The 12,859-nt window shown below is 38.2% G+C and overlaps 1 long non-coding RNA gene across 1 annotated transcript; it reads left to right on the top strand.

The window, feature by feature from the left end:
• Positions 1–9,361: 9,361 nt before the first annotated feature.
• LOC118562886 lies at positions 9,362–12,685 on the top strand. Its single transcript, XR_004930862.1, has 2 exons — positions 9,362–9,828; positions 12,396–12,685. It is a non-coding gene; the product is annotated as an uncharacterized LOC118562886 (long non-coding RNA).
• Positions 12,686–12,859: the final 174 nt, after the last annotated feature.

Genomic DNA, 12,859 nt, shown 5'->3' with positions numbered 1-12,859 from the left:
AAATTTTTTTTGGGGGAAAAGGCATTTTTCATTATAGAACATGCAGGTTTTGATTTTCATTCTTGCAATAAATATAGAAGTTCAGAAAGAGACCTCTAGCGCTAAGCTTCATCTGTTTGTTTGAACATTTTGTAGAGCTGGGAAACATCAGGGGATAATTAATATTTTTCTGATGGCTGTTTTATCTTCTTAAATATTGTAAACATATTTTTTTTTAAGGCTGTTTTTGTGCGTTTCATTTCCACAAGTTTCAGAAATATTCACTGGATCCTAAGCCCTCACTGCACTGAAATTGGTGAATGACACGCGATCACATGTTTGACAAACCGAAACTAGTTTGTTGTTGAGAAGTCAAAGAATTTTAAATGATTTTTAATTCAAAAAAGAAAAAAAAATTTAAATCCGCCAAGCAACTGTATTCACCCCTTTAACTTTGGCTCCCCTAAATTAAATCCCTGACACTAAAGTAAATAGAGTCCATCTACGCATAGTTTATTCTTATACTCTTTTAGTATGAATAAAACTGTTCTGTTAAGGCCTCCGAGCTTTGTGACAGAACTATGGCGCAGTATAATATATCTGGAAGATCTGCAGAGAGCCACTGCTCAGTTGGCAGAATCTGTTGACAGGACGGCTGTTAACGATGCACTCAACAGTTTACGGGGGGATATCAAGAACAAGGCCGTCTGTAGTCCTGTTTGCAGTGTGCCACTTGCCATGCTGTGGACAAACCACACACATAAGGAGATGCTCTGGGCATATGACGCCAAACGTTTTATATATATGATTAGAAACTAACATGGCATCCTGAATGCACAATCTTAACATTTGCAATCAGGTGGTGGCAGCATCATTATGTGGACATTCTTTTTTTTTTTTTCTTTTCTTTTTTTTTTTTTTTAGCAGGGACACAGAAGGAGGTCAGAGTTGATGAAAAGATGAATGAAACCAGGTCCAGGGCAGTCTTGGAGGAAAACCATATCCTAATTTATAATTATTGCTATAATTTTAAAGTTTAAAAGGCAGGTAATAGAAGCTCCACCAGGATCCATAACAATATCCAGCTCAAACAAGAATGAAGAAGGCTTCAATGAAGGCTTTGTTTTTACTGGCTTGTGCTGCAAAAGTTGTTTTTGAAACCATAGTTTTAAAGATATTAAAGTCTAAAGGTTATCACAATGTTACAAGCTCCAACTCTATCCCACCGACACAAAAAAAAGACGCTATAACTTATGACTTGTTTCTTGTTTTAGCTTAAATAAATGTTAAATTATATTGGCACAAACAATTGTGTCACCAACACAAAAAAAACACAAACCATCTACACTTTTTTTTGTTTGAGTTAAGTAATGCAAAACAAAACCTGCTTGACCTTTGCAAACATGACTAGACTTTCATTAAAGTCATAGTGGAACAAAATGTTTTCCTGCACAAACGTTTGACACCATTTTTCTTCAATTTAAAGAATGTGGAGGGAGGGACCTTCACTCAGATGATGGACCTGCCCTGCCCCAGAGCTCTTGATTCCCCTGGATGTAAAGACATTTTTGTCAACTTAATCTTTCAAACTTTCTGCCTGTTTTAACATAACTGTGCACCAGCGCACAAACCAGGAGCCATAAGGCTGTGGACAAGCATGGTTATTGAGAACTTGGTTGACCATGACCGTTTCCTGATCTTAACCTTCATGTCCAACATTGATCTCAGGTCTGGTGGAAGCAATGGCCATATACTACCATGATCACATTTATAAACCTTAGCAGCCTTCTACGTAGAGTTGAAGCTTACTTGAATAAAGTGAGAAACTTGCTTACCATCAATGGTTATCAGATTTATCCCTGAGCTCAAAGTAATTTATTTTCCAGAATCAGTTTTAACATTAGACCTTAAGACTCATATATTTAATTGGTTTTGCATATTTAAATGTTTTCAACATTAAACTTGAAAGCAATACTTACAGCAGTTATGGATATACAGTATACAGTATGTAAGAACAGTGAAAAGTACTTCCAATTACAATACCATTTACTGTGTTTATTTGATCTACAAATGGCTCAGTGAGCTCAGCAGGTAGAAAATAACATTGCAATAAAGCTTGTTTACAAACAAGTCTCACTTTAACGTAAAAGCTAAGCTTTGTCTCTCTGGTGCATTTAAAACATGTATGTTCTTTATTTGTGAAGTTAATCACAGTAGATAGAGTAGCCAGAGCAGAGTAGTCAAAAATGTTACTCAAGTAAGAGTAGTGATATTTGAGTAATAATATGACTCAAGTAAAAGTGAAAAGTACAGTGCAGTAAAACTACTCCTAAAAGTATTTTTTTTTCAAAAATGTTACTCAAGTAAATGCAATTAGTTACTACTCACCTCTGTTCACAAGTCATCACCTGTTGTTATTTTTCTTTAAAGTCAGCCAGTAATCTAATAAGCTTATTTTAGTGTCTGTGTTTTTTTAAGAGAGTTATGGGTTTACCAGGATCAAAGCATAGGTCTTGAATTTCCCAGAAGATGGATGTGGCCAAAAAAACAATAAAGAGCTAAAAAAGTATTCTGTATATAAAAGGTTATCTTGCACTCTGGAAAATATTTGCTGAAATATGAGTAAAGCAAAACATACCTGAGATACTAATTACCCCCTAGCTGTTTGGAGCTATGCATCGGAACGTGGTGGTGTCTCTGCAGCACGAAGCCTCGTGAAATAAAGAGGGAACATTATGTTCATTCACTTAGGAAGGGACAGTCACATAGTTTTCATGTGAAAAGGCACTTCTTTCCTGCTGCACCCACCTCCCAAATACGCGTTCTAAAAATGGCTCAAGCACAAAACAGCCTTCTATTTTTAGAATCCTGTGAAGTAACAAGATGGTTGCAGAGGAGCTGAAGTGTGTGCACGGAATCCTATAAATAAAAAGAAAAGCACATGCAAGGGAAAATTTGCAGCTACAGAGCCCTCCCCTCTCCTTTAGATCCACTGTGGACGAAACCTGCTGCATTGCAAATGGATCATATTTATTGTCATCCCCGCTGTCTATTTCTGTGCAGTCAACCCTCTTCTCCACTCTGTTTTGGAATGTTTCTCAATGAATAATTGACTGAAGAGGTATTTTCGACCATCCTGTCTTGGGTGCAGTGTATAAATAGCTCATGTGCTGCAAAGCGTGCATGGATTTGTCAGGGGTGTTAGGCCTGGGAGTAGGAGCTCTGTTATGTAATAGGCATGTGAGTTGGCACGCCACAAAAACACTGCATTGAATGGGGTGTGTGTGAAAGCTCTGTTCCCATTGAGTGTTTTAAGAGCGATTGTACACTCACTGGGAGTCCTTTGTTAAATCTTTTGAAGCTGAGGCAGCTAATTCTATTACCGCAATGGCAAAAAGGACTTGTGCATCTTCTATATACACATAAGTACTTATCTTGATACATTATATTCCAGTTATGTTAAGTTTTGATTGAAATATTTCCCCCACCCCCTCTAAGACTGCCACTCTCCAAATATGTGCATTCAAAATTACAATTTGTACGACTTTTGGTATGACCACCAAAAATCACAATACTTTCTTTTTATCTGTGTGCTCATAATCAAAGGAATAATAGCACTGTGAAAGAGTACTATTTGGGTTTTAAAAATATATTCATGACACTTCTTGGGGATGAAAAATACTGTATGTTCACATCTTAACAAAGCACCTTTATACGTGCTCAAAAGTTGTGTTGTTTTTGACTTTTCAGTTATTTGTCTTTATACTGAACTTATGATGCTCATGGGCATGTTGTTTGTTCGGCATATGCAAGTACCGTAAATTTAGCTCAGCATGGCTAAATTTAGAAACACTGAATGAATGTGATGCAAGACATTATGTAACAATAGTGAGGTCCCTGCATTGACATGAAAGACTATTTATAAAGGCACTGAGATAAAGTGCACCAAGATTTCAAACACAGGCAGAATTTTGTTTAAATTTCATTTTGTTTGCCCGCCAGGAAGTTGAGACAACACTCATCAAATACAATGATTTCTTTATTCAAATTAGTTTACAGTTTATTAGTTGAGCAAAAATAGTAAATGTGATGTCCTGATTAATTAACATCCCTGATAAAGATGTGTAAAAAGCGTAAATTAGTATTTTGTTGCAGTAGCATAGTCCTACACAGATTGTATTATTTTGTTTTATTTTCTGATCTCCCTTACTGTCCTAACCATGTTTGGTATATAAACGTGATTTGTCTTCTTTTGTCACAGTTCCAGTTTTAAAAATAATTAAGACATTGCTAAGACGGTGGATAAGGGCAATTTTTGTCCTTCCTGAATTATGAAGATAAACACAATGTGTAAAAAAATTGCACGTTCCCTCATCTTTCTCATTTTGAAGAGTGGCTACTGTAGATGGGCTTGGCTGTTGCATCAAATGTATCATGATAAAATGCTAAATTACTAAAGTAATTCAAAATAACTTGACCTTCTTATCAAAATAATAAAAAAAAATAATTCTCCTGAGATTTAATTTTAATATGATGTGACTGCCACTTTTTGATGTCGATGATTTTAGATTTATTTTTCATTACCACTAAATAAATGCACTGTATATAATAATATTTACCAGATTTCTCCATTGTTTTGTAAATAAACTTAGTTTCTAATCTTTCTCTCTAAATAAAAGCAAGCCTGGTATTGTTGTCTCACAGCATGAAAATAGCAAGTTAGACCTCTGGGTCACCTTATTATGTGGAGTTTACCCTTTTACCCCCTTTTTGCATGTGTGGGTTTACTCAGAATAGACTGGTGTCTTTCTGTTGTTCCGAATATCCAAAAGATATGCTGGGTTATTTTGTATACTGAATTAATCAACACATGAGTGTTAGAGTGCATAGTTATATGTCTCTTTTTGCCCTTCTGTAAACATAAGATCTGTTCAACGTAAATCCTGCCTCTCCCCTTTGGATTTATGGGATAGGCTTCTTTATTTTACTCGATTACAATATTTGACTTTGCTTCCAAACAGAGTACATGCACGGTGCGAAAATATAGTCAATGTCATTTAGTTTTACAGTTCTTACAGCATGAAAGGTTTTCTCTCTCTTATCAAGGCTAGATTATGCAGGGTTGCAATCATCAGTCCATCTTCTGATCATTTTCACAAGTAGTGTGTGTCCCTGAATCGTGTTCCAATCAGTATTGTTTCCAAAGTAGATGCAAATATCACAATGGGATGACAAGGAACAGGAAAATAAATAGTTTTACTTTAAAACATCCCTAGAAAAGATTGATGATTAATTTTATTTTGATTTAAATGGTTCCATGAACTTTCTGCAGTCGTGTACACATCTTCTTAAAGTCAATTTGATAAGATAAAAAAGAAAGATGACAGTCTAAATAGTTTTTTGGATGCAGCACCATGGACAGCTCCATCTGAAACGGGTCTACAACCCTGGTCCTCAGGATCCACCACATGTTTTAGGTGTTTCCCTAACTCCACACACCTGACCAAAATAAATGGGTGATCAACAGGCCTCCACAGCCCTTGATGGCTGCCGAGGAGTTAATGCAATCATTTGATTCAGGTGCAGTACAGCAGAGGCACATCTAAAACATGTAGGAAAATGGGTCCATAGGACTAGGGTTGAAGAACCCTGCTCTAAAAGATGCTTAAACAGATAGGTGGTGAATAACAAACCTCAAAACTGTGTTGTTGTTGTCCTCTAACACCGGCTTTGGGATTGTATTAATTGTAACCCAAAGAAAGGATAGACATATATCCACTGCAAGAAGAAAGCACAAACCTCTCACAAATCATCTGGTCTTTTCCAGGTTGAAAACTGTTTTAGACCTTACCTCAATCCTAGGAAATATGATACAATGCTCAAAGAACCTGCACGCAACCCAAAATCAACATCTCAGTCTCTAAAGATCATTTAACAAGGTAAATGATGTAGTGCCAATATGACTTCAGAAAAAGACTGAACACGTACTGCTTATTTGGTATGGTTGCTGGGTAAGATCCGATCCTCCATACTATGGCATCACAACTTGAGTTTGGAGAGTTTCATCTGAATAAACCAAAGATTTCTGCAACAATATACTGTATGTTCTTATGACAGAGAAAGCCAAAAGTAGAGAAATGTTCCCTTGATACACTGGGCAATGTCTGAAGAAAACCAAACCCAATATTAGCACAGACTACTTATACCAGTTGTCAAGCATTGTGTTTAAGCAGTGTTAATTTGGGCTCGTTTTGCAGCTTCATGATCTGGCTACTTCACACCTTTATTGACTATTGCTGTTAAAGGTGATTGTACAACCGTTTTGTTCATTAAGTGTACTTTGCTTTTCACAGTCAACTTTTATAGTTTGGCATAATTTGGTTAAAAAAATGTCAATGTTAATTCTGTTTTGTATATTTTTTGTATAATTTGGTTTACTAATTTTTTGCTAGTTATTCTTTGCAAAATAGCTCATGTTTTGTCAGACTAAATGGAAAGCATATGTAAAAATTGATGGTAAGGTTTTACCACCGATTCTCAATTAGATTTACCTCTAGACTGGGGCATTTTAGTACATTAACATGATTTGATAGAACCCATTCCACTGTACTCCAGTGAATCTCTCCCCCAGTCTGAGACCTGTTGGAGACTGTGTTTTTTTCCGCAGTCTCCAACAGGTTTCCGTCCAGGATTTCCTTGCATGGGACTTCAAATAAACTGTGACCAGCTTCCCTGTACCTGCTAAAAGAAAGCATCCCCACAGCATGATGTTGTCACTATCATGTTTTACACTTAAATAATGTGTTCAATTTGATGTGCAATGTTATTTATATATAGTGTTCTGCATGTAAGCAAAAAAAAAGTTGATCTTTGATTTCATCTAACCAGAGGTCTGTACTCCACATGCTTGTTGGGTCTCATATATGAATTTTTAAAAACTGTAAGCAGGGCTTCTTGTGGCAGTCAATCAGCAATGGCTTCCTTTTTTGCCACTCTTCCATTAAGGGAATATTTCTGAAGTTCATGACTCACCGATGCCCTACCCTTAGATTCTCCCACCTGAGCTCTGGATGTCTGCAACTTCTCCAGAGTAACCATAGGTTGTTGGCTGCTTCTCTGCTTTATATTGTTCTTGCCATGCCTGTTATTTTCATTAACCTAGTAAAGACCAAATTAATTTATCATTTACATAAATTTAAATCTATCAGAAATTGGTAGTAGTGTATATAAGTTTGCATGTACTCAGTTGCGTTTTCATGAGTAACTCATAGAATAAGATGTACTTATAGATGCAGTTTTGCAACATTTTCAAGCAATTATATTTTGAAAAAAATACTTCTCTTACTTCAGTAAAATTGCTGGCTACTTAATCCATTGATAGTAATTCCACTAATTGAACCACAACCGTGTTTTAAGTAATGACATATCTGGCATGGAAAACACACCAACACAGTTTAGGTTAAGATTAGACTTTTTATATGTACACACACTTCATTGTGTTGGTTTTAGTTTCTATCAGTAAAAGTAGTGTCATTTGGATGTCAAGTCAATAAATGGTAAATTGTATATATTGTCATTGTAAGTACTTTGCACTGTTCATGCATACATACATTACTTACTGTAAGTCCATCCATCACTAGGTTAAACCTCAGTTCAGGAATTGCACGTCTTCCGAAGTTCTTGTTACTGTAGAGAGCACAAATATCCAGAAAAGGCTTGCAACATTGCGCAGAGCTTATACATTACTACCAAAAAAAAAAAAATCCCTTGTATCATACAATTAAACACAGAGCCCCCCCCCCCCCCCCCCCCTCTGTATTTTAGTTTTTGTCATTGCACATCCACCCAGTAGTTTGATATCACCCTGTAGTATCATTTTCAGGAGAACCTAGGCAAACTTAAGAAAACTTAATGGAGGAGACTGGATTGCATAGCAAAGCAATTGACTTGTATCAATCAATCCAGGAAAAAAAGCAGTGTTGTAGTCAGCAAGTGTAAATAACTTAGTTGGAAAAATTGCATTTTAGTAACATTGTTTCATAAAAAGGTGTTCACACAGACAGAAACATATAGTGCTTGTTTGACAGGTCTATGTTTTAAAAGTTTTTATTGTAAACTTATCAAAAACCAAGGACTTCATGTTTTTGTGTGTTTTTAAATTATCTCTGATTTCCAGATTGTCATTTTATATATACACATATAAACAATATATATATATACTTTCCATCTGCAGGGCTGATCAGACTCATCACATCAGACCTCCCTCTATTGTTTAGGTGTGTGTCAGCATTATGTGTTATTGATAAGTCTGTGTGTTTATGTTAGTGACATATTACATTTGCACGTTGGAGCCAATGCGTGCAGGAATACACATATTTAACCAGGGAACCTAATAATAAAATCTGGAAAAAAGAAACGAGTTCAGTCTCCTGCAAATGCAATGCCATGAAAATCCTGCAGGTTGCAGCTTTAATGAATGAGACAGTGTCTCCATTCTTAAAGAGACACGGGTTATTAAAAATAATAAAATATAACGTACATTTTAGTTCATCTATATTTTATTCCGGGGAGGCTGTAATCCGTCCGATGAAAACAGCCTCGGGTTTATATTCCGCCTGCTGTACAGTAGCACCTTGAACAGAGAAACCCGCAGCGCCAGGCGTGTTGAGTGTGGGAGTTAAAAATAGCATCATCGGTCGGCCAAGCGGCGCTCCGTTACTACGCGTTTCAGCATTCTGCCCTATGCAGGGGGGAGTCTGCAGGACTGAGACCGCGGCAGCCCTCCACCTTTTTGTGTAGCTCCGCATTATCACCCTGTAGGCCACTTAGGTTGTTCCGAAGGAGTAAACCGAACCTGAAGTCCATTTAAAGCACATTCACAAGCTTTATTTGAGCTCGTTCGCACAAAACTCACCACATTGTGCTCCCGACGCTACTGGTTTACTCCCTGTAAAAAAGAACAGACATTTGACAGTCACCAAACCGTGGCCACTTCGGTTTAGTGAAAGAGGTGTAGTCCTTTTTTTTTGGCTCATCCTCCACTCTTTCACATTTCCACTGGCTAATTGGACCCTCGACGGTATTTATTCATATTAAAGGCAAAAAAGCAGGCTTTGCTTCCACCTTCAAAGTGGGAGATTCTCTACCTGACGTCAATGCCTTTGTGACTGACGCAGCCCGCAGCAGAAGGAAGTCTGTTTTAGTTCTCCATTTGTTTAGGCGTTAAAAATAAAAAGAACACCCAATTACCCATCACCAACCTCTACAATTTTGGGTGCCTTAGAGTATTTTAAACAGGTTTTTTTTTTCATTATGATTTTTTTTATTTTATTTTCACAGATGGGTGCGTCTCTACGCGCATGTGCACGCGCGCGCTGGGAAATGAGGGTGCCACCATGCTCTCAGCGACAAATCATGAATTAATAATTAAAAAAAGGGTCGGATTGTGCACATTATTATCCCCTTAACCAGCCCGGCCGGAGCTGTTTCCCGCTGGCTATCGTATATCGGATAAAATATTTAAAAAATCGGGCGGGCTTGCGCGTGCGCGCGTGCAGCCCACCGTGCAAAGAGGGCTCGTGCTTGCTCTCAAACGCCGCACGCTCGAAATTCCTCCAAGGAACCTCTGCGAGCTTTTCTTTTTTCATCACGCGCGAGCTAAAAATAGAAACGGGGTTGGATCGTGATCCAGAAATAGATAGGGGGCATCACTCCTATAAAAGGCATACCATTCAAGAGTACAGTGAGAGAAGAGAAAAGCCGGAGCAGATTTAATGGACAAAGAGGCTGTTTAGTCCCTTTTTAAAGCTGCTTTCCGTGTTTTTTAACAGAGGCTCTGCTGCTACAACGGTGAGTTGATTCTACCTCTCTCTGAAGTACACTGCTCTGCATCAGTAACATGCATTATTTTTTTTATTTTTTTTTTGTTCTCTTTTGACAAAAAAGTTTGGGCTTTGCATCAATTTTTATTTACATGAGATGCCTGCTCGTAACGCGTCTCGTTTAACGAGTGCTCTTTGTGAGAAATGGTGCCATTTTTTTCTGCTGGAAGGGACATCAACTGGTGTGTGTTTGCAGCTACACGGGGATCACCCTCGGTTATGATCATTGGGATGGGTGGAAAAGTCGTGAAGCAGATAAGATTGCCGACATCAGTCCTGCTGCTGCTACTTTGAGATCCCCCATTCTGAGATTTGTTGACTGCTTTTCAGCCTAGTGTGAGGGGAGCTGTCCTTTTGCTTGTGGTGCTGAAAGTGTTCTCTGGTAGTGGTTTGCAGGTTTACACTCCGCGCAAATACAAATACCGCCGTGGGCATCGCTGATTAGTTTGATGCACCAGAGTTTATGCTTTTTGATGTGTTCGATCTTTACGCTTTTTGCAGCGTACTGCAATCTGATCACATACATGAGTGATTTTTATTGTCATGCAGATAAAGGGGTCGCCTCACAAAAGCGGCACATGTACAATTTGATTCCGTTTGCAGATTTTCTTTTTTTTTTTCATCTCTCCTCCCTTTTGTGCATGATGAGCCTCGAGTCGTGACTGCTAAAAGTGAGTAAGGCGCGTGCTGCGTCAGTGGCGTCTGGCTCCGGTGCGCTCGAGACAGATGGGGAGAATCGTGACAGGCTGGGGAGACGCGTCCTCGGCTGAAAGACTGGGCGGCCCAATAAAAATGAAGCGAGGGTGGGGCCCCTACATCAGCAGCTCGGGATTTGGAGCCAAAATTAACCCTTTGCATATAATGAAAAGTTTATATTTATTTAAACAGAATGCGCTCTGAGTGACGCATCCAGTTAGGATCCACACACCAGATCACAATGAAGAGACGCGTGTTTTCAGCTGCGGCTTAATTGTTTTCAGCCACTTTGCTGTCCATGACAGCAGATGTAGTCCAGAAACTGTCAGGTGCTTTGGCCTTCTGCATTTAGGTGCTCTTTTTCCCTGCATCCCTATTGGTGGATGACTGGGTACCCGGTCCAATCAGACCACGAGCATTCCACTGCTGCGTGTTAAAGTCTACAACGGCGATAAGATACCGCCTCTCCTCATCGCCGCTCTTTTTAATAACAAGGCTGCGTGTTGCAGCAAACCCAAGAGCAGCTAGACCAGTGTTCAGATCAGATACAGTTCAGTCAATGCACAAGTCAAACGCACAGTGCAAAAGCTGAGGACACTTTGAAGATGAAGACCCTCGGGGAGTCGTGGACTGGAGATTGACTGATTTGTAGCAGCTGTCCGTCACGAATCTTTTTGCGGTCTGGGCTTGCTGTGCATACATGAATCCGGGAAGCCCTTACCCCAAAAAGCATTCGTGGAGGACGTTAACGTCGCTCGTGTTGTTTTGGATGGAGGAGTCCCACCGCTGCTGTCAAAACAGGCTGTTGTAACACCGAGAGCTGGACTCTCAAAGTGCTTCTGCACACACACACACACACACACACACACACACACACACACACACACACACACACACACACACACACACACACGCTCATTGAATGTAACAGGGAGTTATTTAGCTAGATACTTGAATTTAATTATTATTTATATGCGTCTGCATCTGAACGAGTAAAAAGCAAACGCCGAGATAGACACACGTCTTACACACAGTTCCCTCTTTAGCAGTTGGTCTGCAAAACTACACATAAAAATGTTGCTTATTGCTGTGCAAAGAATTAAAAAAAAAATAATAAAAGGACAACCTGAATTTTATTTAAAAACTGTTATGATATTTAAGTCTTTGTCTTTGTGTGGACTGATTTTTACCAAATTAATCTTACCAATTTATTGATTACACTGATTCTGCATAATGTCAACTCTATCTATCTATCTATCTATCTATCTATCTATCTATCTATCTATCTATCTATCTATCTATCTATCTATCTATCTATCTATCTATCCATCCATCCATCCATCCATCCATCCATCCATCCATCCATCCATCCATCCATCCATCCATCCATCCATCCATCCATCCATCCATCCATCCATCCATCCATCCATCCATCGCTGAGCCAGCTGTGGGTGAAACTACATTACCAACATGTTTTAAAAACACAACCATTATTATTTTGTATGCCCATTTTTATGCTCATTGTTTTTATGCCCATCATTCAAATATCAAATTGTATTATTTTTCTGCTCAGTTTGCTCTTAGTATTATGTACAATTAATACCATTTACAATAGGACAAACTTCATCTGAAAATACAAGTTCTTGTTGCACGTTTTTTTATTTAATCTATTCATGTTCTGCATTTATCCTACGTCACACATTGATGTGTCCATGTTTTCAAATGTGTCTTTCATTTACGCATCATTTGAAAAAAAAAATATAATATTTTATTTTTACTGTTTCTGCTCCCTCATGTTGTGTTTACTTTCTTATTTCTTATTTACCCTTTAACTCACAGGCTCCCCACTCCGCACGCAAATATAATACACATTTGGAGACAGCAGCAGTGGCCAAACAACAGCTAGGTCAGCAAGTGGAATCTACAGAGTGAGTGAGAATACCTGTAAAAGAATGTGAACATATGTTCACTATATTCTGTTTCTGTTTTTGTGAAATGCTCATTCATCCAGGTTGTCTCTCTTTCTCTTAGACTACATAGGCTACAACATTTCAATTGATTCTTGTAACTTACCTTCAAAGTTTGTTCTTTTCTTTTTTTTTTTTTACTAGCTATTAACATAAATTATAAAAATGCTATCAGAACTAAGTGCATCAGTGCCTTCTTATTTTTGCAAGTTATGATTAAAGTGTCCAGTCCAGCCTGTCACGATACTACTCAAACACTTTATTAAACATTACAGCCCATAATGTCTTCTACTGAATATTTGGACACAAATCATTTAATTATTAGTGCTCTTGATA

The sequence above is a fragment of the Fundulus heteroclitus genome, chromosome 4, assembly GCF_011125445.2.
Source record: "Fundulus heteroclitus isolate FHET01 chromosome 4, MU-UCD_Fhet_4.1, whole genome shotgun sequence".
Taxonomy (NCBI): Eukaryota; Metazoa; Chordata; class Actinopteri; order Cyprinodontiformes; family Fundulidae; genus Fundulus; species Fundulus heteroclitus.
Note: the sequence above shows the minus strand (reverse complement) of the source record. Positions and strands in the feature narration are given on the sequence as shown.